General features: G+C 22.6%; 1 pseudogene; it reads right to left on the reverse strand.

The window, feature by feature from the left end:
* Window positions 1-459: 459 nt before the first annotated feature.
* On the reverse strand, window positions 460-17,228 carry LOC137822254 (uncharacterized protein At2g24330-like; annotated as a pseudogene).
* Window positions 17,229-22,921: the final 5,693 nt, after the last annotated feature.

Below are 22,921 nucleotides of genomic sequence, written 5' to 3' on the forward strand. Positions count from 1 at the left end.
AAATAATAGTTGCACACGCGCATGTATTTTAACTTACTTATTTATATTTAAAGTACTTATTATTAATGGTTACATTTTTATTATAATAAAATAAATAATATAAATAATTATTTGTAAATAAATAAATTTTATTTTGTACTTATTTATGATTTTTTATTTCCAACAATCTTATTTTCTGTTATTCTTGTTTTAAAATAAATAAGAGTATCACGCTTGGTGGAATGAATAACCATGTAAAGAGTGCTGCAAAGACCATCAAAGTATCCACGCTGGAATCAATGAATAACCATGTAAAAAGTGCCGTGCACAGACCACGAGCAGTATCAAAGCATTTGAGCAGTTTTCCTTTGGCAAAGCAAACCAAGAAAACCAACGGCTAGTTTGTGTGGAGACATGTGATCCCTAGTTTGTGTGGAGACATGTGATCCCAACAGCTGGATCATAAAAAGAGCCGTTGTTTTAATAAACTTTCTCATCCATATTTGCCCCTTCTGTTACTTCCCCAATCTCAGAGCTAGAAGCACTTCCAGGACTACAGCCTGTGATTACACTCTCGGCTGCAGAAACCCTAATATTCTTAAATGCATCACTGACACTATTGTCTGTTTTTTGAGAGTCCCGTGTTTGGAGAAGTAAGACCACCAGAGATAGGCTCATCCACTTGCTTAGGTTTGTTTAGGGCATGACAGTGTGATAAATGGGAAATCCTCCTTCCGAGATAGACCTCAAAGAAAATAATAATAGATAAAAATACACATCAACATGATCTAATGCAAAAGGGCATCAGACTGTGCTGGATCCTCACCCACAAGCAAAGCTGCAATTCTTGCAATCCATCCACCATCTTGTGTGTTTGAACTTTGAGGTTGGTGGTGTTCAACAACAACAGGTTCATCACCAGGATTTGGTGTGCCTGCATGCCCTTGGACTAGTGCATCTAGATTGAACTTGCCTCCCATTTCCAAGTCCAGAGGACTGCATAAGTTCAACATCATTGCTCTTCTCTATTGGAACACGGCAATTGAGTTCATCTACCAGATACACTCTCAAATCAGAATCTGCACCCACCTTAGATGCTAAAACAGTTGCAGCAGCTGCTTTTGCAGCTGGGTCTGGATCATATCTCTGAATAGATCACAAGCATAACACACAATAGTATTAACATACATACAAATGAATACCATCAAGGGCTGCTCTTCACTAATGCACTATAGAGTTACACATTGACACAACAGCTTAAAATCAATTAAATAAATGAACCTTTACAGCACTCAGTCACATGACTTTATTCACATGCTGACATTATTGATTCTTCAGGAAAATAGAAACATGGGTGTTGAATGTCATGGAAACTAATTATTACCAGTGAGAAATTACTTATTAGTATCAAATGCTGCTCCATCATGCATCTGTATTTAGACAAGTTTCATTAGAAACGTTTCAACATTATGATTACATGAACTGCAGGAACTTCTAATGAACTTTAAATACTACTGTGATCAGTATTTGCATGGAGCTATGAATACGACAGCATGAAGAATATAAGGCATTATTTCATAAAAAAGCATTCACTTAGGAAGTACTAAACTACACACTTTTACACTGGCTCTATCAATTATTGAAGGCATTGACACAGAAGTGTATCAACAAGTTTTACTTAAACTCACTTTGAAACTTGTCATCCTATTTTAATTGAAAATATTCTCATGTTATTTTATTGGACAAAATTCTAATGGCAGAGATGAATTAGATCAATGAGTACCACCCAATTACATCAATCCTGGACTTATAACAAAAACTTTAAAATCCCATAAACATAAATGACACTTCATACTCAATTACTGTTGACCACACAAAACTTTGATTATTAAATATAGATAAAAATGTGATGCATGTTAACTATAAAGCTTAAAATATTTACACATCCTTGTGAAGCTTATAAATGCTGGCAGCAGATGCCAGTGCAGACACAAGAAACATTGGCAAAACACGAAGTGTCCTCATTTTCCAATCCATATCAATTGATCTTGTAGTCATAACAGCATAAACTACAGCAATATCCTGAAAGTTTATACTATATTAAGCCAAATTGCATCTTGTAGTCACTCTGATTGATCATATAGGTTTAAATATAGGTTTAATTATTCATTTGATTCCTATATTTACAAAAACATTATCTTTTAGTATGTATACTTAAATCACCCATTTTAACTTCTTTAGATACATTTTTAATTTCAATAAAGATTAAAACTATGCATGTAAATACTAAAAAATTAGAGATGACATGTAATAGGACTATAAAGAAAGTTTATATATAATTATAAAGAACAAATGAGAAATTAAACTATAATATAATATCATAACTTTAATATAATATATAACTTTCATCTAATATATATTCATGTTATATATATTTGTTTGAATTATAGAAGAGTTCAGTAAATATGATAATTTAAAGTAAATTTATATCTTTTAGGAAAACACATCCTCATTACAATAATGATATCATGACAATAATAAGAGTTTGTCTTTTCTTATAATCTTTCTATAAGAGTTTATCACTATATAAAAGAAAAGAAAAAAAAATAGTGCATGCATTATTTATTAGTTTTCATTATATTTTTTTTTATGTATTCAAGTATTTTTTTAAGTTTAACATAAAAAAAAAGACATAATTAAATAAATGATATTTTTATTATTATATGGATTTCTTTATCTTAAATTATATTAAATTTTTATCTTATTTTAAGAGAATAAAATAAAATTTAATAATGATTCAAAGGACAACGCAACAAGAAATAAACTATAATTTTTTTTGTTTGAAAATATTAAAAAACATTCAAATAAATAACACTTGTTTTAAATCTTTCTATAAGTAAATTTATATCTCTTATCCACTCAATGAATAGTAAATATTCAAAAAAAAAAAATTACTTAACTTTGTTTTATTTTATATTTTTAACAACATACATTGAATTTACAATAATTCTTATAGGAAAACACGTCCTCATTACAATAATAACATCATGTACTATTTTGCACAAGAGAAAAAACATAAAAAAAAGTTCATCTTTACTTATATAATCTTTCTATAAGAGTTTATCATTCCTTCATGCATGCATTATTTATTAGTTTTCATAATTTTTATTTTTATATATTTAAATATTTTTTAATATTTAAAATATTTTCGTTAAGTTTAGTATAAAACATGGTTAGATTTTTATTCTAATAAATAAATAGTATAAATTATTATTTGTAAATAAATAAAATTTATTTTGTACTCATTCATCCTTTCCAATTTCAAACCATCTTCATCTCCCTTTCTGTTAATTTTTTTTTATTTCTCATATTTCTGTCCAAATAAAATACGTAAGCAAATATATTAATTGTATTAAAATATATTGTATAAAAAAATATAGTTAGTTAAATTGAAATCATGATATTAAAAAACTAATGATACTAAACAATTAAATATTTAATTTTTATTTTTCACACAATTTTCTTTATCAACTTATTTCTTTTTTACTTTTTCTCCTTTCAAAATCAATAAAGACAAAAACATAAACATACTTAATAAATTTGATTGATTATGAATGAAATTTTTAAGACTTTTAAAATATTAATGATTTTTCTTCATTCAAATTTTAATATTGTAATTTATATTTAACTAATAATTTTTATTATGTAATATATTTTAAGACACTTAATATATTACACTTAAAGATGTGAGAAATTAAAAAAAAAAACGAATATATAATAAATTCTCAAGTTAATAGGTTTTTTCATGTTAAAAAATATTTAAAAAAGTTTTTTTGTCACGAAAGACTTAATCCTGAAAATCATGTCCTTGGGAAGGTGATCAAAGATTATTTCAAAAAATTGATATGAATGTCACAATAGAAATACATTGAGAAAGTTCTCAAGAGATTTAATGTGGATAAGAAAAAACGTGTTAGTGTTCCACTTGCTGAACACAATGCAATGTCTGACCAGTGAAGAATAAAATAAAGAATGAGAAGAGTGTCTTATTCTTTTGTGGTATGCAGTCGGTGTTGTGAGTCAGTTATTGTCATATCCTGACCAAAAACACTGAAATTGAGTGAAGTAGATATTAAGATATTTGAAGAGAACTATCAAAAGATCCATATAGATTTCATAATATCCACATTACAATCAAATTTGTTATTACATACAACACAAGTTCTTTGAGGAACAAAAAAGCTTAACCACAAACAAGTTCTTTTATAATATTATCATTTTTATTATTATTATTAATAATATAGATATTATTATAAATAATATAAATATTAAAATTAATAATATAGATATTATTAGTATTAATAATAATATAGATATTAGTAGTATTATTAATAATATAAATATTATTAGTATTATTGGTTATTATTGGTATAAACATTATTAGTATTATTATAAATATTATTGGTAATATTGGTAATATAAATATTAGTAATATTATTAATATCATATATGATATTAATAGTATTTATAATATAAATATTTTTAATATTATTTATATCATTAATATTATAAATATTGTTAACATTATTAATATTATTAAATATTGTTAATATTGTTAATATTATTAATATTATTAAATATTGTTAATATTATTAATATTATTAAATATTGTTAATATTATTAAATATTGTTAATATTATTAAATATTGTTAATATTATTAAATATTATTAAATATTATTAATATTAATAAATATTATTAATATTAAAACTATGCATGTAAAGACTATGTATGTAAAGACTATACATGTAAAGACTATATAATTAAAAATGACATGTATTAGAACTATAAATAAAGTTTATATATAATTATAAAGATCAAAAATGAGAAATTAAACTTTAATATAATATCAACTTTAACATATTATATACCTTTCACCTAATAGGTTCATGTATATTGTGTTGTTTGAAAATATTAAAAATTATTTAAATAAATAATACTTGTTTTAAATCTTTCCAACAAATAAGTTGATATTTACACATATACATGGACATCTCTTTCAACTTATTTATTTATATTTAAAACATTTTATTATTAATAATTATATTTTTATAATAATAAAATAAGTAAATAATATAAATTCTTAATTGTAAATAAATAAATTTTATTTTGTATTCATTCGTTCGTTTCTATTTCAAACCATCTTTATAATTATTTCCTTTCGGTTATTTTTTTTTTTTAATTTCTCATATTTCTGTCTAAAGAAAACTTGAGATAATATATTAAATATCCTAAAATATATTGTATAAAGAATATAATTAATTAAATATAAATCAAAATATTAAAAAATTAATAATATTAAACAATTAAATAATTAATTTATGTTTTCCATATGATTTTCTTTATCAACATATTTATTTTTTTACTTTTTCTCCTTTCAAAATCAATTAAGACACAAATATAAACATATACTTAATAAAATTATTATAAATATTATAAATATTATAAACATTATAAATATTATAAATTATCATATTTACTAAACTCTTATATAATTCAAACAATATATATAACATCAAATTTATATATAAACTTTCTTTATATTCCAATTACATGTCATTTTTAAGTCTTTAGTCTTTACATGCATAATTTTAATCTTTCTTGGAATAAAAAATTGTATGAAAAGGAGTTAAAAGGGATGATTTAAGTATATGTACTAAAAAATAATGTTTACATGGTTATTGATTCCAGTATCAGCATGGATATTTTGGTCTGTGTAGCACTCTTTACATGGTCATTTATTTATTTATTCCATAAGCTATCACGTGATACTGTGATTTATTTTTTAAAAAATAACAGAAAATGAAGATGGTTTGAAATAGAAAATGATGAAGAGTACAAAATAAAATTTATTTATTTACAAATAATAATTTATATTATTTATTTATTAATTATTTATTTTATTATAATAAAAATGTAACCATTAATAATAAGTATTTTAAATATAAATAAGTAAGTTAAAATACATGATTATGTACACGTGTGCAAGTATTATTTATTTAAATGTTTTTTAATAACACAATTTATAGTTTATTTCACAAACAAACTTTAACATATCTCAATCCAAATATAATTCACTTTCTTTACATTTTTCTTTCAAATTTTCCAACTTTCACTTTCTCAAATTTTTTTATTTCCATTTTTCAATCAAAAACAACTTTAAGTTCACATTTGTTAGTTTCAGATATAAATATTATAAATATTACAAATATTACAAATATTATAAATATATTATAAATATTATAAATATTATAAACATATATAAATATATTATAAATATGATAAATATTATAAACATATATAAATATATTATAAATATTATAAACATATTATAAATATTACTAAACTCTTATATAATTCAAACAATATATATAACATCATATTTATATATAAACTTTCTTTATAGTTCTATTACATCTCATTTTTAAGTCTTAAGTTTTTACCTGCATAATTTTAATCTTTCTTGAGATAAAAAATGTATGAAAAGGAGTTAAAAGGGGTGATTTAAGTATACGTACTGAAAAATAATGTTTACATGGTTATTGATTGATTTATTGATTCCAGTATCAGCATGAATATTTTTGTCTCTGTACCATTGTTTACATGGTCATTCATTTATTCATTCCATAAGCTATCACCAAGTGTAAAATAACAGAAAATGAAGATTGTTTGAAACAAAAAAATGATGAATGAGTACAAAATAAAATTTATTTATTTATAAATAATAATTTATATTATTTATTTATTTATTATTTATTTTATTATAATAAAAATGTAACTATTAATAATAAGTATTTTAAATATAAATAAGTAAGTTAAAATACATTATCATTTACACGTGTGCAAGTATTATTTATTTAAATGTTTTTTAATATTTTTTAATAACACAATTTATAGTTTATTTCACAAACAAACTTTAACATATCTAAAATATAATTCACTTTCTTTACATTTTCCTTTCAAATTTTCCAACTTTCACTTTCTCAAATTTTTTTATTTTCATTTTTCAATAAAAAAACAACTTTAAGTTCACATTTGTTAGTTTCAGATATAAATATTGTAAATAGTAAATGTTGTAAACATTGTAAACATTATAAACAAAGTATCCACGTTGATACTGGAATCAATAAATCAATCAATAACCATGTAAACATTATCTTTGAGTACGTATACTTAAATCACCCCTTTTGACTCCTTTGTATACATTTTTAATCTCAATAAAGATTAAAATTATTCATGCAAATACTAAAGACTTAAAAAGAACATGTAATTGGACTATAAATTTGTACTCATTCATCATTTTCTGTTGCAAACAATCTTCATTTTCTGTTACTTTTTTTAAATAAATCACAGTATCACGCTTGGTGATAGCTTATAGAATGAATAAATGGATGACAATGTAAACAGTGCTACACAAAACAAAGTAACAAAGTATCCACGTTGATACTGGAATCAATAAATCAATCAATAACTATGTAAACATTATCTTTTAGTACGTATACTTAAATCACCCCTTTTGACTCCTTTGTATACATTTTTAATCTCAATAAAGATTAAAATTATTCATGTAAAGACTAAAGACTTAAAAAGGACATGTAATTGAACTATAAAGAAAGTTATATATAAATATGATGTTATATATATTGTTTGAATTATAGAAGACTTTAGTAAATATTATAATGTTTACAATATTTACAATGTCAATTTTACAATGGTAACAATATTTACCATGTTTTACAATATTTACTTACAATATTAACAATATTTGTTTACAATATTTACAATATTTGTTTACAATATTTACAATATTTACTTACAATATTAACAATATTTATTTACAATATTTACAATATTTGTTTACAATATTTATATCTGAAACTAACAAATGTGAACTTAAAGTCGTTTTTGATTAAAAAATGAAAATAAAAAATTTGAGAAAGTGAAAGTTGGAAAATTTGAAAGAAAAATGTAAAGAAAGTGAATTATATTTGGATTGAGATAGGTTAAAGTTTGTTTGTGAAATAAACTATAAATTGTGTTATTAAAAAATATTAAAATAAATAATACTTGCACACGTGTACATGATATGTATTTTAACTTACTTATTTATATTTAAAATACTTATTATTAGTGATTACATTTTTATTATAATAAAATAAATAAATAATATAAATTATTATTTGTAAATAAATAAATTTTATTTTGTACTCATTCATCATTCTCTGTTTCAAACCATCTTCATTTTCTGTTATTTTGTTAAAATAAATCACAGTATCACGCTTAGTGATAGCTTATGGAATAAATAAATGAATGACCATGTAAATAGTGCTACAGAGACACCAAAATATCCACGCTGATACTAGAATCAATAAATCAATCAATAATCATATAAACATTATTTTTAGTACGTAAACTTAAATCACCCTTTTTAACTCTTTTTCATACAATTTTTTATTCCAAAAAAGATTAAAATTATGCATGTAAAGACTAAAGACTTAAAAATGACATGTAATTTGACTATAAAGAAAGTTTATATATAAATATGATGTTATATATATTGTTTGAATTATATAAGAGTTTAGTAAATATGATAATTTATAATATTTATGATATTTATAATGTTTATAATATTTATAATAATTTTATTAAGTATATGTTTATATTTGTGTCTTAATTGATTTTGAAAGGAGAAAAAGTAAGAAAATAAATCTGTTGATAAAGAAAATATTGTGGAAAATATAAATTAATTATTTACTTGTTTAATATTATTAATTTTTTAATATTGTGATTTCTATTTGATTAATTATATTTTTTATACAATATATTTTAGGATATTTAATATATTATCTCAAGTTTTCTTTAGACAGAAATATGAAAAAAAATAACCGAAAGAAAATGATTATAAAGATGGTTTGAAATAGAAACGGATGAATAAATACAAAATAAAATTTATTTATTTACAATTAAGAATTTATATTATTTACTTATTTTATTATAATAAAAATGTAATCATTAATAATAAAATATTTTAAATATAAATAAATAAATTGAAAGAGATGTTCATGTATATGTGCAAATATCAACTTATTTGTTGGAAAGATTAAAAACAAAATATTATTTATTCAAATGATTTTTAATATTTTCAAACAACACAATATATATAACATGAACATATATTAGATGAAAAATATATAATATGTTAAAGTTGATATTATATTAAAGTTTAATTTCTCATTTGATCTTTATAATTATATATAAACTTTATTTACAGTTCTAATACATGTCATTTTTAATTATATAGTCTTTACATGCATGTTTAATTTCTCATAGTCTTTACATGCATAGTTTTAATTTTTCTTGAGATTAAAAAGGTATGTAAAGGAGTTAATATTAATAATAACAATATTAATATTACGAATAATAATAATAATATTAATTATTATTAGTATAATATTTTATTAATATTAATATTAGGAGTAATTATGTTAATATTAATAATAATAATTAAAATATTTTTATTGATATTAATAATATTATTATAATTTATAATATTCATAATATTTATAATATTTATAATATTTATAATATTTATAATATTCATAATATTTATAATATTTATAATATTCATAATATTCATAATATTCATAATATACATAATATTCATAATATTCATAATATTTATAATATTCATAATATTCATAATATTCATAATATTCATAATATTCATAATATTCATAATATTTATAATATTCATAATATTTATAATATTCATAATATTCATAATATTCATAATATTCATAATATTTATAATATTTATAATATTTATAATATTTATAATATTTACAATATTCATAATATTTATAATATTTATAATATTCATAATATTCATAATATTTATAATATTCATAATATTTATAATATTCATAATATTCATAATATTTATAATATTTATAATATTCATAATATTCATAATATTTATAATATTCATAATATTTATAATATTCATAATATTTATAATATTTATAATATTTATTATATTTATAATATTTATAATATTAATAATATTTAATAATATTATAAATACTTCTTAAAACAGTATTTAATAATATTATTAATATTAATAATTTTTATAATATTTATAATATTAATAATGTTTATAATATTAATATTTTTTTAATATTAATAATATTTATTAATATTAATAATATTTAATAATATTAATAATGTTAACAATATTTATAATATTAATGATATTAATAATATTAATATCATATATGATATTAATAATATTACTAATATTTATATTACCAATAATACTAATAATATTTATATTATTATTAATACTACTAATATCTATATTATTAATAATAATATCTATATTATTATTAATAATAATAAAAATGATAATATTATTCAATGTATGTTGTTAAAAACATAAAACAAAACAAAGTTAAGTAAAATTCTTTTAATGTTCAGTATCATTAAGTGGGTAAGAGATATAAATTATTTAAATTATCGTATTCGCTAAACTCTTCTATAATTCAAACAATATAAAGGGAAGAACTTCGCCATTGGTTTTCTTGGTTGGCTTTGCGACAGGAAAACTGCTCAAATGCTTTGATACGGCGCTCGTGGTCTGTGCGCGACACTCTTTACATGGTTATTGATTGATTCCAATATCAGCGTGATACTTTGGTGGTCTTTGCAGCACTCTTTACATGGTTATTCATTTATTCATTCCACCAAACGTGATACTCTTATTTATTTAAAAAAAAAATAACAGAAAATGAAGATGGTTGGAAACAGAAAATCATAAATAAATACAAAATAAAATTTATTTATTTATAAATAATTATTTATATTATTTATTTTATTATAATAAAAATGTAACCATTAATAATAAATATTTTAAATATAAATAAGTAAGTTAAAATACATGCACACGTGTGCAACTATTATTTATTTAAATGTTTTTTAATATTTTTTAACAACACAATTTATAGTTTATTTCTTGATTTCTTGTTGGGTTGTCCTTTGAATCATTAGTAAATTATTATTTTATTCTCTTAAAATAAGATAAAAATTCAATATAATTGAAGATAAAGAATTTCATATAATAATAAAATATCATTTATTTAATTATGTCCTTTTTATGTTAAACGTAATGAAAATATTTTAAATATTAAAAAAATAGTTAAATATATAAAAATATAAATAATGCATTTATTGTTTTTTATTTTCTTTTATACATAAAGGAATGATAAACTCTTATAAAAAAATTATAAGAAAAGATGAATTTTTATTTTTTTTATTTTCTTTATCTTGTGCAAAATAGTGGATGATGTTATTATTGTAATAAGGATGTGTATTCCTACAAGAATTATTGTAAAATCGTTGTTAAAAATATAAAACAAAACAAAGTTAAGTAAAATTCTTTTGAATGTTAACTCTCATGGGTAAGAGATATAAATTCACTTTAAATTATCGTATTAACTAAACTCTTCTATAATTCAAAAAAATATTAGGTTAAAAGTTAAATAAATAAATAAATATATATATATATATATATATATATATCAACTAAAATAATAAACTTTATTTAATGTTAAATAATTGTTTGTAATGTTTTTAACATTCCTAAAAAGAACTTTTCTAAAATTCATTATCACTTGTAAATATGTAAAAAACAAAAAATAACCATTCAGTAAGAAATATGTAGAATTTTAAATAAGATAAGATAAGATATTTGAAAGGAGAAAAAGTAAAAACGAAATAAGTTGATAAAGAAAATTGTGTGAAAAATAAAAACTAAATATTTAATTGTTTAGTATCATTATTTTTTTAATATCATGATTTCTATTTAACTAACTATGTTTTTTTATACAATATATTTTAATACAATTAATATATTTGCTTACATATTTTATTTGGACAGAAATATGAGAAATAAAAAAAAAATAACAGAAAGGGAGATGAAGATGGTTTGAAATTGGAAAAGATGAATAGTATAAATAAAATTTATTTATTTACAAATAATAATTTATACTATTTATTTATTAGAATAAAAATCTAACTATTAATAATAAATATTTAAAATATAAATAAGTAAATTCAATGTATGTTGTTAAAAACATAAAACAAAACAAAGTTAAGTAAAATTCTGTTAATGTTCACTATCATTAAGTAGGTAAGAGATATAAATTATTTAAATTATTGTATTCGCTAAACTCTTCTATAATTCAAACAATATAAAGGGAAGAACTTCGCCATTGGTTTTCTTGGTTGGCTTTGCGACAGGAAAACTGCTCAAATGCTTTGATACGGCGCTCGTGGTCTGTGCGCGACACTCTTTACATGGTTATTGATTGATTCCAATATCAGCGTGATACTTTGGTGGTCTTTGCAGCACTCTTTACATGGTTATTCATTTATTCATTCCACCAAACGTGATACTCTTATTTATTTAAAAAAAAAAATAACAGAAATTGAAGATTGTTGGAAACAGAAAATCATAAATAAATACAAAATAAAATTTATTTATTTATAAATAATTATTTATATTATTTATTTTATTATAATAAAAATGTAACCATTAATAATAAATATTTTAAATATAAATAAGTAAGTTAAAATACATGCACACGTGTGCAACTATTATTTATTTAAATGTTTTTTAATATTTTTTAACAACACAATTTATAGTTTATTTCTTGATTTCTTGTTGGGTTGTCCTTTGAATCATTAGTAAATTATTATTTTATTCTCTTAAAATAAGATAAAAATTCAATATAATTGAAGATAAAGAATTTCATATAATAATAAAATATCATTTATTTAATTATGTCCTTTTTATGTTAAACGTAATGAAAATATTTTAAATATTAAAAAAATAGTTAAATATATAAAAATATAAATAATGCATTTATTGTTTTTTATTTTCTTTTATACATAAAGGAATGATAAACTCTTATAAAAAAATTATAAGAAAAGATGAATTTTTATTTTTTTTATTTTCTTTATCTTGTGCAAAATAGTGGATGATGTTATTATTGTAATAAGGATGTGTATTCCTACAAGAATTATTGTAAAATCGTTGTTAAAAATATAAAACAAAACAAAGTTAAGTAAAATTCTTTTGAATGTTAACTCTCATGGGTAAGAGATATAAATTCACTTTAAATTATCGTATTAACTAAACTCTTCTATAATTCAAAAAAATATTAGGTTAAAAGTTAAATAAATAAATAAATAAATAAATATATATATATATATATATATCAACTAAAATAATAAACTTTATTTAATGTTAAATAATTGTTTGTAATGTTTTTAACATTCCTAAAAAGAACTTTTCTAAAATTCATTATCACTTGTAAATATGTAAAAAACAAAAAATAACCATTCAGTAAGAAATATGTAGAATTTTAAATAAGATAAGATAAGATATTTGAAAGGAGAAAAAGTAAAAACGAAATAAGTTGATAAAGAAAATTGTGTGAAAAATAAAAACTAAATATTTAATTGTTTAGTATCATTATTTTTTTAATATCATGATTTCTATTTAACTAACTATGTTTTTTTATACAATATATTTTAATACAATTAATATATTTGCTTACATATTTTATTTGGACAGAAATATGAGAAATAAAAAAAAAATAACAGAAAGGGAGATGAAGATGGTTTGAAATTGGAAAAGATGAATAGTATAAATAAAATTTATTTATTTACAAATAATAATTTATACTATTTATTTATTAGAATAAAAATCTAACTATTAATAATAAATATTTAAAATATAAATAAGTAAATTCAATGTATGTTGTTAAAAACATAAAACAAAACAAAGTTAAGTAAAATTCTGTTAATGTTCACTATCATTAAGTAGGTAAGAGATATAAATTATTTAAATTATTGTATTCGCTAAACTCTTCTATAATTCAAACAATATAAAGGGAAGAACTTCGCCATTGGTTTTCTTGGTTGGCTTTGCGACAGGAAAACTGCTCAAATGCTTTGATACGGCGCTCGTGGTCTGTGCGCGACACTCTTTACATGGTTATTGATTGATTCCAATATCAGCGTGATACTTTGGTGGTCTTTGCAGCACTCTTTACATGGTTATTCATTTATTCATTCCACCAAACGTGATACTCTTATTTATTTAAAAAAAAAAATAACAGAAAATGAAGATTGTTGGAAACAGAAAATCATAAATAAATACAAAATAAAATTTATTTATTTATAAATAATTATTTATATTATTTATTTTATTATAATAAAAATGTAACCATTAATAATAAGTACTTTAAATATAAATAAGTAAGTTACACGTGTGCAACTATTATTTATTTAAATGTTTTTTAATATTTTTTAATAACATAAATAAAAATTTAATATAATTGAAGATAAAGAATTCCATATAATAATAAAATATCATTTATTTAATTATATTCTTTTTATGCTAAACTAAATGAAAAAATATTTTAAATATTAAAAATTAGTTAAATATATAAAAATATAAATAATGTATGTACTCTTTTTTTTTATTTTCTTTTATACATAAAAGAATGATAAACTCTTATAGAAATATTATAAGAAAAGATGAATTCTTATTTTTTTTTTTATTTTCTTTATCCTGTGCAACATAGTGCATGATGTTATTATTATAATAAGGATGTGTATTCCTACCATAATTATTGTAAAATCATTGTTAAAAATATAAAAACAAAACAAAGTTAAGTAAAATTCTTTTGAATGTTTACTCTCATGGGTAAGAGACATAAATTCACTTTAAATTATCATATTAACTAAACTCTTCTATAATTCAGAAAAATATTAGGTGAAAGTTAAATATATATATATATATATCAACTAAAATAATAAACTTTATTTAATGTTATTAGAATGTCAAATAATTGTTTGTAATGTTTTTAACATCCCTAAAAGAACATTTTTAAAATCCATTATCACTTGTAAATATGTAAAAAACAGAAAATAACCATTCAGTAAGAAATATGTAGAATTTTAAATAAGATAAGATATTTGACTGCTTGCTAAATAAAATGAGATAGAATTCAATTAATTCTTTCTTCCATCCACAACATAAATTAAATTATGAAATTAATTGCAATAAATTAGAAAAAAACATACTATATCATTTAATATTACAATTATTCATTTATTCTATCAAATTCTCATATTTCTTTTTTAATAATATATTAATTAATTTGTTCATAATTATTGTTTTTCTCGTATAAAAAAAAGCACATGAGTAGGTGTAACCTTAATCATCTTAACTAGGATTGATTATGTATCCAGACCTAATCGGTCATATAGAATTTTGGAACTCACAAATCTTTGGTCTGTGCAACACTGTTTACATGGTCATTCATTTATTCATTCCATAAGCTATCAGTAGCGTGATACTGTGATTTATTGGCCGGATGAGTCAAAGATAGTTTAAAATGGTGTAGTCATGTGTGCATGATTTATGAAAGGACAAAAAAAAGTTACAAGTTGTGTGATGAAGGTTTTATTGAGAGATGATACGTCACCTTCTCAATTTTTGTTGACTAATCAATTTTTTCTTACAAAGGTGTTTATTTGTAGGGTTTGTTTTTATTTGTAGAGTTTGTTTCTCTTTATGGATGTACTCCTCATACCAAAAATCTGTTTTTTTTATCAGCAAGAAAGAATGAATAAATAGAACCACTTCAGGAGTGATTCAACCCTTATACAAAACAGTAGACAAAAGCAAACCAAACCTTACAGACCACTCCCAACAGGAAGAGCGAAACCACCACCTATCATAAAATAACAAACACCTAACTCTACTTAAATCAACTACACTAGGAACCCAACCTGGCAAAGCAAAACAACATCAACATCACCAACCACCATACACCACCCCACGTAAACATCCGACCAAAGACTATCAAAGTAAAATAAATTACATCATATTTAGACAAGGTAAAGGAGCAAGGCACCATTCAGAGAAAGAAAATTGAGCAATGTGATTCTTAGAAGTAACCCAAGACCAAACCTTTAATTGAGCCAAAGAGAATATTTCTAAATGATCCACCACTCCACCACTGAAGATGACCTTATTCCTGTGGCTCCAAATCTCTCTTACCACAACAATCCATACACCCTAAAACAGAGTTAACAAATGTAGATGCATTATAAATAGAGAACTGAATGAAATGTGAGAAGGAATCAAGAGGGGTAACCGACACCAAACCTAACCATGTAAAGCATTGATTCCAGACTAGCCAAGCTATTCTACAACCAAAAAACAGATGATTGGTAGATTCCTCATGTGCACCACATAGACAACAGAGAATACTTTGAACCGCAACTCCACGCCTAACCAAATTAACTTTAGTAGCAATCTTGTTTTCCAACACCCTCCATGCCAACACCTGGGCCGCGGGCAAGGCCTTTAAACTCCAAAAAAGTTTGTAAGAAAACGGTTACTCCCCTATTCTTTTCCCCCTGACAATACCATAAGGAGAATTAACCGAAAAATTTAAAGACGTACCATTTTTCCAAGACCAAGAGTCAGCAGAACCCAAAATAAGGCTAAACCCATTTATCTCCTTGAGCAGATGACGCACCTGAACCATCTCCCAGTCAAACAAACTTCTTCGCCACACTAAATTCCACCTCCAAACAACATCGACTTAATTCCCACAACCCTCCAAAAAAATATCTTTATCACCACACAATGAGAAAAATCTCGGGAATTTTCCTTTCAAGGCGACATTCCCTACACATCTATCTTCCCAGAACTTAATACCCTTCCCATTACCGAGTTCCCACTTAAAGCAATCTTCGAAACTATCACCCCATTCCTTCATCCCCCACACTTCCTTGTTTGTGTTGGACACTTCCAGGCTTCTCCAGCCTCCATACTTGGAATCTAACACCTCCTTCCACAAACCACCTTTGGAAGAACCCAACCTCCAAATCCATTTCCCCAACAAGGACACAAACCTTTAAAGGTTCACAAACCTTTTCCCAGGACATCCATGCAATCTTTCGCCCATCAAACCTCCATCCCAACAAAAAGTTCCTCTGCAGTTTCACGATCTTCTTCGCCACAACCGAAGGTATTTTGAACATAGAAAAATAAAACAAAGGGATAGGTGAAAGAACCGACTTGATTAGACAAATCCTCCCGGTCATCGAGATAATCCTACCTTTCCATCTTCCCAATCTACTCTTTATTCTTTCCACCACCCCATCCCAAAACACTTCCTTCCTATGACATCCCCGACCGGTATCCCAAGGTATTTGAAAGGAATATTCATCACATCACAATTTAGAATAGCCGCAAAGCGTTGAATCGTATAATGGTCGACCCCCACCCTCCAATACTAGTCTGTTTCTATTTGTAGGGTTTGTTCACATCACATTAATTATAAATTTCAATAAAAAAAGTTTCACAAACAAACTTTAACATATCTCAATCCAAATACATTAATTTTCTTTACATTTTTCTATCAAAATTTCCCATTTTCACTTTCTCAAATTTTTTTATTTTCACTTTTCAATAAAAAACAACTTTAAGTTCACTTTTCCTTCACTTACTTTTCTCATGGAGGTTATAGTATACCTTGCTATTTACACTAGAGAATGGAGTCCTTATATTTTATTAAATGAGAGCTTAATTTTCTTAGTTAATTTATATTTACACTGTGCTAAATTAATGGGATCAACTATTTTTCTTTCTTAATTTTTTAGCGACTTTTAATAATTTACAACTGGTTTTTAATAATTGTTTCATGTGTTTTTTAATATTTATTATAATTTTGTTTATCCAAAATTTCTATTGTATCCCTTCATTTATTACGTATATAGTTAACATGTTGGTTGGTGTAGTCTGTTTGTTAGAAGAATCGAAAAATAATAATATTTTTTATTTGATAAAATAATAATTTTGACATATCAAAACTTTGACAATTTTTGTGGTGACAAATTTAAACAAAAATTGTTTTGGAAGGAATAAAAGAAAATAAACTTTTGTTAATTTCAGATATATTTTACCTCTTTATCAATTTCACATACACGATTATGTGAAAAATAGAAATTAAGTATTTAATTGTTTAGTATCATTAGTTTTTTAATATCATCATTTCTATTTAACTAATTATATTCTTTTATACAATATATTTTAATACAATTAATATATTATCTCTCATGTTTTCTTTGGACAAAAGTATGAGAAATTAAAAAAAAATAACAAAAAAATGAAGATTGTTTGAAATAGAAAATGACGAATGAATACAAAATAAAATTTATTTATTTACAAATAATAATTTATATTATTTATTTATTATTTTAATTATTTATTTATTATAATAAAAATCTAACCATTAATTATAAATATTTAAAATATAAATAAGTAAGTTAAAAGATATGATATGTGAACGTGTGCAAATATCATCTTATCTGCGGGGAAGATTTAAAATTACTGTTATTTATTTGAATGTTTTTTAATATTTTCAAACAACAAAATTTATAGTTTATTTCTTGTTGCGTTGTACTTTGAATAATTATTAAATTGAATAATTATTAAATTTTGTTTATCCAAAATTTTGTATTGTATCCCTTCATTTATTACGTATATAGTTAACATGGTGGTTTAGTGTGTTTGTTAGAAGAATCGGCAAATAATAATTTATTTTTTTATAAAAAAATAATTTTGACATATCAAAACTTTTACAATTTGTGTGGTCAGAAATTTAAGCAAAAATTGTTTTTGGAAGAAAGAAAAGAAAATAAACTTTTGTTAATTTCAGATATATTTTACCTCTTTATCAATATGTAAAAAATAAAAATTAAGTATTTAATTGTTTAGTATCATTATAGCTTTTTAATATCATGATTTTTATTTAACTAATTATATTCTTTTATATAATATATTTTAATACAATTAATATATTATCTCTCATTTTCTTTGGACAGAAGTATGAGAAATTAAAAAAAAATAACAGAAAATGAAGATTGTTTGAAATAGAAAATGATGAATGAATACAAAATAAAATTTATTTATTTAAAAATAATAATTTATATTATTTATTTATTATTTTATTATAATAAAAATGTAACCATTAATAATAAATAGTATTATTTATTTAAATATTTTTTAATAACACAATTTATAGTTTATTTCTTGTTGTGTTGTCCTTTGAATCATTATTAAATTATTATTTTGTTCTCTTAAAATAAGATAAAAATTTAATATAATTTAAGATAAAGAAATCCATATAATAATAAAAATATCATTTATTTAATTATGTTCTTTTTATGCTAAACTTAATGAAAATATTTTAAATATTAAAAAAAATAGTTAAATATATAAAAATATAAATAATGAAAAATAAATAAATAATGCATGCACTCTTTTTCATTTTATATTCTTTTATACATAAAGGAATGATAAACTCTTATAGAAAGATTATAAGAAAAGATGAATTCTAATTTTTTTTGTATGTTCTTTATCTTGTGCAAAATAGTACATGATTTTATTATTGTAATAAAATTGTGTATTCCTACAAGATATGTTGTTAAAAACATAAAACAAAACCAAAAGTAAAATTCTTTTAATTCACTCTCATTAAGTGGGTAAGAGATATAAATTATTTAAATTATCGTATTCGTTAAACTCTTCTATAATTCAAAGATATATATAACATAAATATATATATATATATATATATTAGGTGAAAATTACAAAAAAAAAATAAAAAATATATATATATATATATATATATATAAACTAAAATAATAAACTTTATTTAATGTTATTAGAATGTCAAATAATTGTAATGTTTAACAATTCTAAAATCCATTATCACTTGTAAATATGTAAAAAACAGAAAATAACCATTCACTTATCTAGTATGTAAGAAATATGTAGAATTTTAAATAAGATAAGATATTTGATTGCATGCTAAACAAAATGAGATAAAATTCAACACTTAATTTTTTATTCCATCCACAACATAAATTAAATTATGAAATTAATTGCAATAAATTAGAAAAAATATACTATATCATTTAATATTACAATTATTCATTTATTCTACCATATTCTCATATTTTTTTTTAATAATATATTAATTAATTTGTTCATAATTATTGTTTTTCTCATATAAAAAAAAACCACATCAGTATGTGTACATCTTAACCATCTTAACCAGAATTGATTATGTATTCAGACCTAATCCATCATATAGAATTTTGGAACTCACAAATATCTGGTTTTTTTTATTTCTTAGCACAGAAACAACCTAAATTCAACGTTCATTACGCATGCAGATTCAAAATTAATTTGTCAAATAAGGACATAATGGTGATTCACCATTAATGGTCACAAGAACAGAACCTGCCAAAGACCTTCAAACAGTTAATTCAAGCAAGGGGGTAAGGGGGTTGTGATAGCAGTGTTCTCCACCATGTTTATCATTACACTTATCTTAATTACTTTTATATGTGAAGTTGTGCAGAGTCAACCCTCATCAGCTTAATTCGGCGCCTACTTCATTCGCAGCTCTTCTGTTCCACGCATGCTCCTTTCGCACCTCCTCGGTTACCCGATAAGCAAAGTATACAGGTATATTATAAATATTATAAATATTATAAATATTATTACTATTAATATTATTAACATTATTAATATTATTATTACTAATAATATTATTAATATGAATAACAATATTATAATAATAGTTATTAATAATATTAATATTTTTGTTATTAATATTAACTCCTTTATATAATTTTTAATTTAAAGATTAAAACTATGCATGTAAAGACTAAAGAATTAAAAATAGTATGTAATAGAACTATAAGGAAAGTTTGTATATAATTATAAAAAAAAAATGAGAAATTAAACTTTAATATAATATCAACTTCAATATAATATATAACTTTAACCTAATATATGTTGATGTTATATATTTTGTTTGAATTATAGAAGAGTTTAGTGAATTTATATCTTTTACCCACCTAATGAGATTGAATATTCAAAATAATTTTATTTAATTTTTTAACTTTTGTTTTATATTTTTAACAACATATATTCTTTTTACAATAATTTTTGTATTAATATACATCCTTATTCAAATTTCAATGATTTTTCTTCATTCAAATTTTCATATTTTAATTTATATTTAACTAATAATATTATTATACAATATAGTTTAAGACACTTAATGTATTACTGTTAAGATAGAAAGTGATAATTTTTTTAAAAAATGAATATATTAATTAATTCATAAGTTGAGAAGGTTTTTCCATGTTAAAAAATTTCAATGTCATTATTTTATTTTACTCTCTTTTTTCTGTTTAATGCTTCTACAAGTGTGCATTTTCTATCTGGGTAAAGATGTACTAATCTCATGATCAAGCACAGTTTCAAGGAGAAGACAATTGAATACCATTGTGTGTTCATCAAGAGGTATGAAGATGAAAACTTTATTATACAACTATTATATGTCGATGATCTGTTAATCATTACAAGATAAAATCAAGATTGATGGTTTGAAGAAAGCAAGTCTTTTGCACAAAAGACAAAAGACTTAGGTCTTGCAAAGCATATCCTTCGATTTAGGGGTTAGGGTTTAAGATTTACGATGTGATTGGAAGAATGTTGAATGTTGTTCGTTTTTAAGGAATAATTGAAAAGATTAAAGCAGGATTTAAAAATCTGAAATTGAGATATCTTTGGGAATGTCAATAGTCTTGGGGAGGACTTAAAAAATAAGATTCAGATTTTGGATGCTCAGGACGTTGAATGCGCTCTTGATGAGACAGATAGGGAGGAGAGAAGGATTCTGTTAGCAGAACAAAACAAGAATCCGTTCAAGAGAAGGATTTTGTTAGCAGAACAAAACAATAATCCGTTCAAGAGAAAAGTTGTGTATTTATTAGAAAGCTTGTCACAAGTGGCTAAAACAAGGCAATCTAAATACTAAATATTTTCATCGCCCGGAAAAGTGTAAGGAATAACTTTAATGGTATGTTCATTAATGACTGCTAGTCCGAGGATAAGGATGAGGTTAGGGATAAAGTCAGAGATTTTTTCAAGAATAGATTTGAAGGAGTTATTGGGCCTCAGGTTAGGTTAGACAATGTAATTTTGGTAATTTCTTCCTGCATCCCTACATTTTTCTTCCTGCACCCCCACAATGTTATGTAAAGACCAACTTGTCCCTATTATTTTTTAAAAACCCTAAAATGCACTTGAACTGTATTTATCTTTTTGTATTATGGATTATGGAATCTAGAAAAATTTTGGATTGACACTTCTGGTCAAATTTCGGATCCACCAATCCGTAATTCAAAATATGCATTTCACATTCAAAAATCCATCATTAAAAAAAAGGCATTCTAGATCCACCAATCCGTAACAGAAATATGCATTCCGGATTCAAAAATCCATAATTACAAAAAAAAACATTCTGGATCCACCAATCCGTAAGGCTTTTGGATTCAACAATCCGATAATCAATAATCTATGCAAAAATTGCTTCTGGAACACCCTCTCATTCGAGAAAAAAAAATGATTCAGTTCTGGATTGATGAATCCTTAACAAACTCCCATATCCTTATTTCCGGTAACCATGGTGCTTTTTCTCAAATAAAAGGTCAATGCCAGTTTCAATATTTAGAAAATTGTGTGGGTGCGGGAAGAAAAATGTAGGGGTGCAGGAAGAAGAAGTCTGTAATTTTTAACTCTATTTCTGAATCTGATAACGAGATGTTGGTTACCTCCTTTTCTGAAGAGGAAGATAACAATGCGGTTTTGAACTGTGATACTTTGAAGAGCCCATATTCAAATGGTTTCAATTTTAGTTTTATTAAACATAGTT

The sequence above is a fragment of the Phaseolus vulgaris genome, chromosome 9 (genome assembly GCF_051622355.1).
Source record: "Phaseolus vulgaris cultivar YP4 chromosome 9, ASM5162235v1, whole genome shotgun sequence".
NCBI classification, from domain to species: Eukaryota; Viridiplantae; Streptophyta; class Magnoliopsida; order Fabales; family Fabaceae; genus Phaseolus; species Phaseolus vulgaris.